The 11,061-nt window shown below is 29.0% G+C and overlaps 1 protein-coding gene across 2 annotated transcripts in view; it reads left to right on the forward strand.

Moving 5' to 3' along the window:
- The first annotated feature begins 2,762 nt into the window (after positions 1-2,762).
- LOC148303409 (insulin-like growth factor 3.L) overlaps positions 2,763-11,061 on the forward strand; it is a 27,031-nt gene continuing 18,732 nt past the window's right edge. For both annotated transcript variants that reach the window (XM_088270033.1, XM_088270035.1), the window contains exon 1: positions 2,763-3,006. The gene's annotated coding sequence lies outside the window, so the exon portion shown is untranslated. The remainder of the gene's footprint in view (positions 3,007-11,061) is intronic.

The following is an 11,061-nucleotide window of genomic DNA, read 5'->3' on the forward strand; positions in this document are numbered from 1 at the left end:
CATGAAAAAATAAACACTGATATTTACTTGCAAATTTAATTTATTCCGTATAAAAAAATAAACGATTTTTACAACATTTTGAGTGTGTCCAAATACTTGTTCACAAAATCTGGATAGATGTCTCTAGTGAAGTTCTAGTGATTCAAGAACAAGGTTTCTAAATTGGTTCACATATACAGAACTTCCAAGAATTTGAATAGTGTGGTTGTCAATAATGGGTAGAATTGGTGAATGTTACACGTGTGTAAAGTGATCACTTAAACCAGCCTATGACGGTCGTCAGCCCCGTAAATGCCCAGACTTCCATACTCTTCTTCATCTTTGATGAGATGTCAAAAATAAAACGATTTTTATATGTATATTTCAAAAACAAAAACTGTTTTGTTAAATAACATAAATGCATTGTTTATAAGAAATGTTTTAAACTATATCACTGATTTTCTCTCCTTTGATCCTTGGATAGAACATCTCGACGAAGATTTGTTTATTCCCCTTTTGAAAATGATTTTGACGAGTGTCATTAAATAGATCCATTTCACAACCAGTTTTAGTGGTTATTTCTTATCCCAGATTCCAGATTCAAGACATTTCTTTTCTTTAACTTAAAGAGTTTACCTTATTTGCATCTGGCGTTTCCTTAGGACCAGATTGTCTCTCTGTTGCAACTCTAGTTTATTTAACTTCTCAATGATGATATCGTTTAAGTCTTCCTTATCCACCTTCCAGCATTTGCACTTTCCATGCATAATCTCTTTCACCACTTCCACTCAGGCCAGTAACTCGAATTGTAGCTCGCAATGAAAAATGCGACTGCTCGTATTTCGAATAACTCGTAAGTTAAGTATTCGCAAATCACAGTATCAATAAATATACGAGTATATTATAATAAATGTAAAAAAAATGCGGAAATGCTCACGTAATAATGGAATAATACTTTTAAGTTTATTATTATATTTTTTGTTTCTGTGGGTGCTAACTCTGGTTTTTAAAAAAAACAACAACAACAAAAATCTGCTTCGTATTCTATGAAAAATCATTCACACTGTCGCATTAAACAACTAGTACCTACCGTAAAATGGTAGTCCAGGTGTATTCAGTGACTAACATTTTATATATTCTAGTCTACTCACAGCTGATTTTAAACTAAATCTGTGAGTTTATGTCTAGTAAGCATATACTGAACGCATCAATTGCACAAAAAGTTATACGCAAGTTAAAAGAGTAAAAGAACACTGGACTATGATTGTAGTCCACGCGCCTACTACCATAGAGGGTAAGGTCATAAGTGTGTATCCAATCATCCAATGTTCGTACGTTTATTTAAACTAATTACATTTGTGAAGTTAGTTTTTTTTTATATATCTTGCTAAAATAAAATAAATTTGGTAATACTACGAACGATTTTACGTTATTGATAATTTTGATTAAATAATTAAGTGATTCATAAAACTTTAGCTGGTCCTGTACATTTGTTGTGTCATTGAATGTGTATAAAGGTATAAGTTACAAGTGGCGCCCGACAATTTTGACGAGTGACGAGTCTTCGCGTTCTAGACGAGCCTTGTGCGCTCATCTTGTACGTCGTTTGGGAGTAATGTATTATGACACTACGCAAAAATGATGATTTCATTTCACAGCTTAAAAACATCCATCTGATAAATGGGGAATTTAAGGGAACCGGAATAAAAAGCAGAAAATATTAAAGACCAGATATAAAATAAAGTGTTAAAAAATATAGAGATGGGTCATCAGTCTGGGTTACATCATACATATGTAGAATATTCATAAAGGCTCGGTGAATTTTCAAAAAACGGAAGGTCTTCTAGTTATGGCGATTTTACAATTTAAAGGTAATAGGTCCGTAAGACAATTAATATTGTGTTAGATTGGTAAACTCCAAGAAAAGTATTCCTGCTCTAAATCGCTAGTAAAAAAAGAAATCGAGATGTAAATCCACTGAAAACAATTTACTTATATGTTAAGGAATTCATTGCTGAAAAAGCTTTGGGAATCGCTGATGAATGCATTTTTATGGAGAGAAAAAAATGTTAACATTATTTCTTTCACAAATAACCATATTTACCCTTGACGTCAACTGCATATTATATTTCCTATTTATTAAGAAATTAAAGGTAAGATCTATTATTCTTATATATATATATATATATATATATTTATATATATATATATATATATATATATATATATATATATATATATATATATATATATATATATATATATAAATATATATATATATATATATATATATATATAGATATATATATATATATATATATATATATATATATATATATATATATATATATATATATATATATATATATATAGCTCCATATTTTGTCCCATCATGGAAAATATCAAAAGAGACGAGGCCAATTTGAACTTAACTTCGACCCTTTTTATATATATATGTTAATCGAAATCGGAAACGTTTAGTAAGTGAGCTTGTTAACTAGTTAGCTTGTTTTATGCACTCATATTTGACAACAAGCAAAAATGGCGAATTCATTTCACAGTTTAGACGTGATGAGTTGGATGCGACGTGTGCGATGGCCGATGGCCGGACTGGACATTAAGTTCGCAGTGAGCGCTGTCTGGCGTCTGATATCCGATTCAATTGCCTTCGTCCCGCCGTCGAACTTCAGCTGACTTCGTCTGACAGTTATCAGAGTAGAAAAGCGCGCCGATTTTTTCCCGCTCTCACAATTCGGAGACCATTTAAGCTTGGTCCGCATCACTCTACACTCAAACCCGGTTCGTAGGCTACCGCGAGTGTTCGTTCGTGGTCACGACCGCTGCGGTTTTAACCATATCTAGGGTAGAACCGTGTTAAGTGTATTTTAAGTACAAACCTAATTTAATAGTTTTTTTTTTAAAATAAAAATAATTTATGTTATTGTGTTCGTAAATGTTTTTAATTATTTAATGTATCATTAGTTCAATCATACGGATACCTCGAAATCCTGCCGTACCATTTTAAAGGTAATTATATATTTTTGAATATATTTATTATAAGTAAAGCAATTCTGATCTGACGATATGTTCTACTTTATTTTGTTCAGCTTTTTTAGTGGCGAAATGAAAGAAAGAAAAAAATACAATTCTAATGCTAACAGTAAAGTTATAATATAGTTTGAACACTTCCCTATAAAGAAGTAATTTTTAAAGTAGGATATATCTTTGGCAGGTCTTTATAAACATGCTTTATATTTTTATGGTATTTCCCCAAAATAAACAACATGAAATACTTATTTTATATTTTATATTGTATTATGAATCTAAACTGTTATAATTTGTCTATGCATAATATTCCTTCCGGGTGGAAGGAATATTATGAATATTATTATTATTTAATGACAAAAAATCACAAAACTAAACTCTTAATGATCACTTTTTTCAAAACCTTGGTTACTGATGTAAAATTAAAGTAGCCAAAAAAAATCTCTTAATATCGATTACGATTATCGATTGATATTACTTATTGCTTTCCGTAAAATTATTCTGCTTACAGAAAATATTATTGCAATATACGTGTTCTTGAAAAACTATTTCAAAAATTAAAAAAATATTTTACACCTGAAAAAGGGTTGAACACCGATGGTAAAATAAAAAAATCTTATTCTTAATTTGATATTCAATAAATAATGTACAAAGGATTGATGGATGATGGAAAAAATTATTTAATAATTTATCTATAAACCTTAATAATTTATAAACCTTTATTTAAAATTTTTTTGCGCAGGACTGGATCAACTTGCTTACTTATTGATCTATTTAATTAACACCGCGTTGATCGAATACTATTTTATGAATATTTATGCCTTAACTCATTTGCGAGTGATTTCGGCTATTACAAACAAATAGCATCGTAAAATTAGAATACAAAAATAGGAAGAAGAAAAAATATTAAATGCAAAGAAGTACAAATAATGATTTTGAAATTTTTTCTATAAATTATAATTATCAAAAATATGTTTAAATATGGACTAGGGACAGAAATATTTTGATTTTTCTGAAATGTTCGATTCTATTCAAAGTACATTAATTAGATTCAAACTCTTGATAATGTTTTATGAAACTGGAAAATTTGATGTTGAAGTTGAAAAAAGTATTTAATATTTCGTTTTTAAATTAATTGCCATATAGATCCTAAATTAATATAATCATGTTTACGTGAATTTAGCAGAAATATGAAAAATAATGATTATACTCAAGGGTTCATTGTTTGTACGAATGATTTTGGTAACTATTTGAATGACATTTAAATGACCTGATAAAAGTTGTTTGTAGCTTAAAATTGGTAAACAATATTATAAACCAGATTAATAACTAATTAAACTGCCCGCCAATGCACTTATTTATTTTCTGTTCATGAAGTTTGAATAAATAAATAAATAAACCAATTAAAATTTAATCAATAATGGTGTTTTTATACTTGAACAAAAACTTTAATAAAATCTTTGAATGGTCCCTTAAAAATTAAATGTCCATGATGCGTTGCCTATATTATCATGACCTGGTTCCGTTTTTAAACATAGGGTGGTTGCCCTGTCAATAAAAATGACAAATAATAATATTAATATAACTAGAATAAAATGAATTAATATATCCTTATTTTAACAATATTTTGAGTGTGTCCAAATCTTGTTCACAAATCTGGATTATCTCCAATTATAGGAGTTATTTTTCATATGAAAAATAATTCCTATATAATATAATTGTAAATAATCCAGATTTGTGAACAAGTGTTTGGACACTCTCAAAATGTTGTAAATAAATAATATGGTAGAATTATAATGAAAAGGATATTTTCTGGCAATTCTCATGTATATGATTATAATCCAGGTTTAGACCTAACAAACAAATGTAAGAGTTTCTGCTCAATAAAAAAGCTTCTTCGTCTCACTAATAGATGTTTCTAGTGAAAATTCTAGCGATTCTTGTACAACGTTTCAAAATGGTATCATATATAATAAATAAAACATCCAAGTATTTGAGTAGTGTGGCTGTCAATCATGGGTAGAATTGGTGAATGTTACACGTGTGTAAAGTGATCACTTAAACCAGCCTATGACGGTCGTAACTTCCATAAATGCTCGGACCTCCATATTCTTCTTCAACTATGTTGATACGTAAAAAAATAATTTTCTTATTTTAACCCTTCTGTTAAATCCCTAAAAATTACCCAGGCATACTCGTTTGTACGAATAAGTACTTGCTTACCTAGCTTTGTGACAAATATAGAGCCGGAAATAAAAAGCAGCACTCGGCTCCCTAATTAGATAAGATATATATCCTTATAAAATGAATTAAATGAGGACGTAATTCTTAATCGTCACAGCTTTTTTTAGCATAATAAGTCATCCTTCATAATCTTATAAAGGATGGCTTATTTTACATTTATTATTCTTTTATTAACATAAATTGTATACATTTATTGAAAAAAAAAAAAGAAATATTTAAAAAAAAAATTGAAAACACCCAAAGCCAAGCCACCTTGTGTGTCTTGTCGGTGAAATTTTTTTTGTATATATATGAACCAATTTTTAAAACATTATTCTTGAATCACTAGAACTTCACTAGAGATATCTATTGGTAAGATGAAAAGAAGCTTTTTATTGAGCAGAAACTCTTTTATTAGTATGTGAGGTCCGAATCCTGGATTCTAATCACACACATGAGAAACGCCAAGAAATATCATTTTAATTTTTATTATTTTAACATATAATTTGACCAGATAATTTATTTACAACATTTTGAGTTTGTCCAAATACTTGTTCACAAAATCTGGATTATCTCTAATTACAGTAGTTATTTTCATATTATTTTTTGACATCTCATCAAAGATGAAGAAGAATATGGAAATCACTTAAACGGGTCTATGACGGTCATCAGCCCCGTAAATGTCCAGACTTTCATATTGTTCTTCATCTTTGATGAGATGTCTAAAAATAATAAGAAAATAATTTTAATATTATATTATTTTGATGTTGAAGCACATTCAATACTCTTCTTTCAATAATATTATAGGAATAATATTACGCATATGCTATATAAACACACAAAGGAACGTAACATGTATTTAAATTATTCGCTCACATCTTGAGGTAGGTTATGTCGTAAAGCTGGTTAAAATATCCCCTTTTAGGTACTTGTAGTCGACAGTTACTGACCATCGGAATGGAAACAGAGCGCTTTTCGGAGAAGTGCTAAATGACTGCATACAACAACATATTCCCGTTTATGCGTTCCTGGAAGTTTACTTCTACAAAACACCATAATGTTATGGAAATTTAATTTATGCAAATGAGTATTTTACAAATGAGACATGTTATTATTTCATAAGCTATCGTTTGATGTAACGCTGTTGTTTACTACAGACACGAATATCATAATATTTATATTTTTATACAAATATATTTAATTAGATATTATTATGTTGCACTTAGCCAAGGTATTGATTAAGAAATATTTGATATTATTCACATGAATGTGTACATCAAAACCAAGGTAAAGATATTGATATGATGTCAGAAGCACAAACATTATCATATCATTAAATAATTTATTTCAACATAGATTTTTGTAATTTTTAAAAATTTTAACTTATTCAATAGCTGCTTAATGTTTAATGTAGTTTTCATTCTACGTTACGGTACTGAAAACAAGGTTTGAATTTTACACATAAAAATACGGAACCCTGAGAATGGAAATTATGGCCGCCAACTAAAAAATAATATTTTTTGCTTATAGGTCTTTTTGTATTCTGATATCAACACAAAAATTGTTATCAATATTTTTTCTCGAATACATTCAGAAAATAACATTTATTTAGGACAAGTCTATTTTTTTCAAAGACGTTTGTACTTACAATATCTCATACTTCAGTTAAGTGGGCAAGGTTTCCTTACATACTTCAGTTAAGTGGGCAAGGTTTCCTTACATACTTCAGTTAAGTGGGCAAGGTTTCCTTACATACTTCAGTTAAGTGGGCAAGGTTTCCTTACATACTTCAGTTAAGTGGGCAAGGTTTCCTTACATACTTCAGTTAAGTGGGCAAGGTTTCCTTACATACTTCAGTTAAGTGGGCAAGGTTTCCTTACATACTTCAGTTAAGTGGGCAAGGTTTCCTTACATACTTCAGTTAAGTGGGCAAGGTTTCCTTACATACTTCAGTTAAGTGGGCAAGGTTTCCTTACATACTTCAGTTAAGTGGGCAAGGTTTCCTTACATACTTCAGTTAAGTGGGCAAGGTTTCCTTACATACTTCAGTTAAGTGGGCAAGGTTTCCTTACATACTTCAGTTAAGTGGGCAAGGTTTCCTTACATTTTTTACTTCGATATCATTTCGATAAAAAATCTTATATTTTGAGCTTTTAAACCACCTAGGCATGCATAATTCAATTTTTATGTTGATTTATGATTTTTTTTTTAAAACAAATAAAAGATTTTTTTTAATTGCAAAAAATATAATTGTTATAATTTCTTAGTATTACATCTCCAATTAGGAGTTATTTTTCAAAAAAATATAGATTCTTTATTAAAATTGAAAATATTATGTTGGATTATTTTATGACTTTTTTCATACAGGATTGTTTTTTTTTTCAAATAAAGTTGGGTCTCAAGTCCCGTCAAATCATTTCTAATGAGGGGCCAAAGAGCTGCATGTGGCTCTCGAGCCGCAGTTTGCGAACCAGTGGTTTACGGTACCACCATTTACAAGTTTGTATGGCATATAAATAACATGCAAATATTTGTTTAAAAGTGATACATGGACTAAACCCCAAAGCACAAATAAATATCACACGAGATAACGATTTAGGGTCGGAAAGTTCAAATTCAACTGTTTGATAGTCCATTTTTGAAGGAGATCGCTGATTTGCTTATGTCAAAGACTCTTCTATTAATATGCGTTAATCTACCTATAAATAAATGTTTTACATTCCGGTCAATATATATAAAGTTCGATGCCAAACTTACTTTTAACACTCGAGGTCAAAAAACACCAAACATAATTCTCATAATTAATTTCAGATAAGACACTATTATAAATTATAAATTTTGTATAAGCCTGGAGATATAAATTTTGTACATACATAAATACTTCTTGTAATAAACACTCTTTTAACCTGAAACATGTTTACATCAGGAATGAATTCAATTTTCACAAACAATATATTTTTACCTGAAATGAAAAATAAGAGTAAATACTTAACAATAGCTTAGACAAAATGGTTCACATACATATTATGTATTTATAATTTTTGATATGAAGGTAACAAATACAAATCCAAAAACCAAAACAAAAACAAAATCACACACAAAACAAAACCAATAATAAAAATAATAACAAAAATGAAAACATCATTAAACACAAAGAAAAAATTACACAAAAATATAAAATATAACAAAAATCTGTATATTTTTTTGACATAATACAATAACTTTCACAAGTGAAAATAATGCTTTTATTTATATATTCATCCGAATTTTTACTTTATATATAAGCACTTGATTACCTTAAGCCCTTTTTCCCGTGTGTTGTTTAGGTCAGAACTCGTGTCACTTTGATCTATGTACCATAAAAGTATTCATATCACAGCCATGCTTGTTAATTTGTCCAAGCGATACAATGAAAAATATTTTGAAAATCAAGAGTAAAAAAAAAAAAGTTATGTAAGATTCACTTTAACCATTTATGTCGCTAAAATAATAGTTATTATATATGTTATATGTAAGATTAGTCTTGTATCCGTACATAAATTGAATATGTGTATTAATCAAGAATTAAATAGTGTATATACAATTCCATATGTATACGGTTTACATATTCTGTTCTACCTGCCGCTATCATATAAGAAACCTTTTTAATAATTGTACGTTTCTCAGAAGATTGCTTCAGTTAAACAGAATGTTATTTTAATTCATTTATTTATGTCTTCCCAAATTCAGTTTTTTGACAGATGGGTTTTTCTCAAGGCATTCACGTTGAAATATTCAAGTGACTAGTAAGGTCTTATAGTTTGAATAATGAATAACTATTCTTGTTTGAATAATACACGAGGAAAAATAACCGTTTCTAAAGGATATTAATTACAGCTAAAGTGGAAAAGTTTATATAAAACGAATTCTGTTTTGTATTCATAGAATGACCCTTCTAGGACGAGAGATAAATAAGGAAAAATCCTTTATTTTTATTAATTGATTCGACAGTTACTTTGCGGTAATTGGTAATGGTAAATATTACTATTTTAAAAGCATAATACAAGTTTAATACTTGTATTTCCCATGAAAATTAATAAAAATCCTTGAAATAATAAAAATAAAAAACAAGTGGTTTAAAACTAGTTTAATGCCGTAGATGTGTATTTTTTTCATCCAATCGATATCAATGCAAACTGTTCAATAGAAACTAAAAATCCATGCCAATACATAAATTTCAATAACAACAAAAAACCTATTTGTAGTACAGTTACACTAGGAAAATATGTGAAGAGAGAAATTGAGCATGGGGAATTGGAATAAATCTATAATCTTAAATACTCAAAAAGTCTTTTTTTAGTATCCATTCATTATAAACTGCGATTCCGAGTAAGAAATGAAGACGTTGTCAAATATTCATTCATGTCTCAACTGGAGTCTGGTAAGACCTTGCACCGTTCGTCTTCATCTTCATTGATTACATTCGTCGAAAGTTATCACCACCCGACACTCTGCACCCTAAACTATGCGAATGATGCTGCCGTAATTGATGACTCCGTCTAGCTGGTGTTTAATTAATCGTTGATAAACTTTGTAGATAATCCACACTTATGGGGTTTAGATAAATATTTTTAAGCTCATGAGTTTTGTAATAGCAACCCTAGGCGTTAACTAATAAGCTAATAATCAAAACGTGCCGAGAACTTTGCATACTTTGATTGAATATAACAGAAAATACAGCCTTTAAAAAAAAAGGAGTGCATTTAGAACTTGCAGGCACTACATTAAATAACGATTAATTTAATATTGCGTTGATGCCAAACAGTGTCCTATGCACCATTATATGCGGATAAGGGTAAGAAGACAGAAAAAGATTAGTATTGGGGAGAGCCACGTCAATATCCATTTAAAAAAGAATATTGAAAAGACAGAATGCGAAATTCGAAATATCATTCAAATTTTCTTTAAAGGTCTATGGATGCCTCTGTTAAATATGCATTACAAACTAAATATTACTCTGTTTTATTTAATCATTGTACAACTGAATATTTACGTCCGTAATACATCCAATGAAATAATAAATTAGGTACATTCGCTCTACCAAAAATTATTATAAAAGAAGAAGGCGTAAAAATACAGCATTCTTCAGTTTTGATAATACCGTACAAAAAAAAGTCTTTATTATTTAGCACACAGTCTGAATGGCTTCATTTTATTTTTAGCTCTTTGATGTTCACAGTATATTTGATACATCAATGTACTCTTATAGTGTAATAATCCTCGGATCGTGCTCCACAAAAGGCACTTCACAGTGTAATAAACCGCAACTTCGCGATTCACATGGTCAACCCGTGACCACTATTGATCAGTATTACGCCCTACACTTCCTGCCAGTCAACATACTTGGAAAACTAGTACGGAGAAAATGGTTATCCTTAATTTATTTTTACATATCGTGTAATTTTTCCAAGGAATGCGTTTTATTTAAAGAAATTAATTTCCTATGTATGTAACAGATTAAAACACCACAATTATAAATAACCACATCCTGACAAAATGCAAAAGTTAGGTATTTGAAATATTTAAATTAAATGCAAATATTCTAAATATTTTAATAAAGGTATTTAAAATATACATAATTCTTAATTGATACTGTTTTTTGATAAATAAATTTATGTGTAAACCGGTTTTAAAAATGGCATAATAGAAAAAATATATGTACTTATACGGATTTTAAATGTGACAGAAAATTCAATCAAATAAAAATTTATTGAAATTTATCGATATATTACATTTTCTGCCACGTGAATATTTTAAGTTCTGATTGAAATATAT

The sequence above is a fragment of the Brachycentrus maculatus genome, unplaced genomic scaffold (assembly GCF_059751285.1).
Source record: "Brachycentrus maculatus isolate JH-2025_06_01 unplaced genomic scaffold, ASM5975128v1 h1tg000370l, whole genome shotgun sequence".
NCBI classification, from domain to species: Eukaryota; Metazoa; Arthropoda; class Insecta; order Trichoptera; family Brachycentridae; genus Brachycentrus; species Brachycentrus maculatus.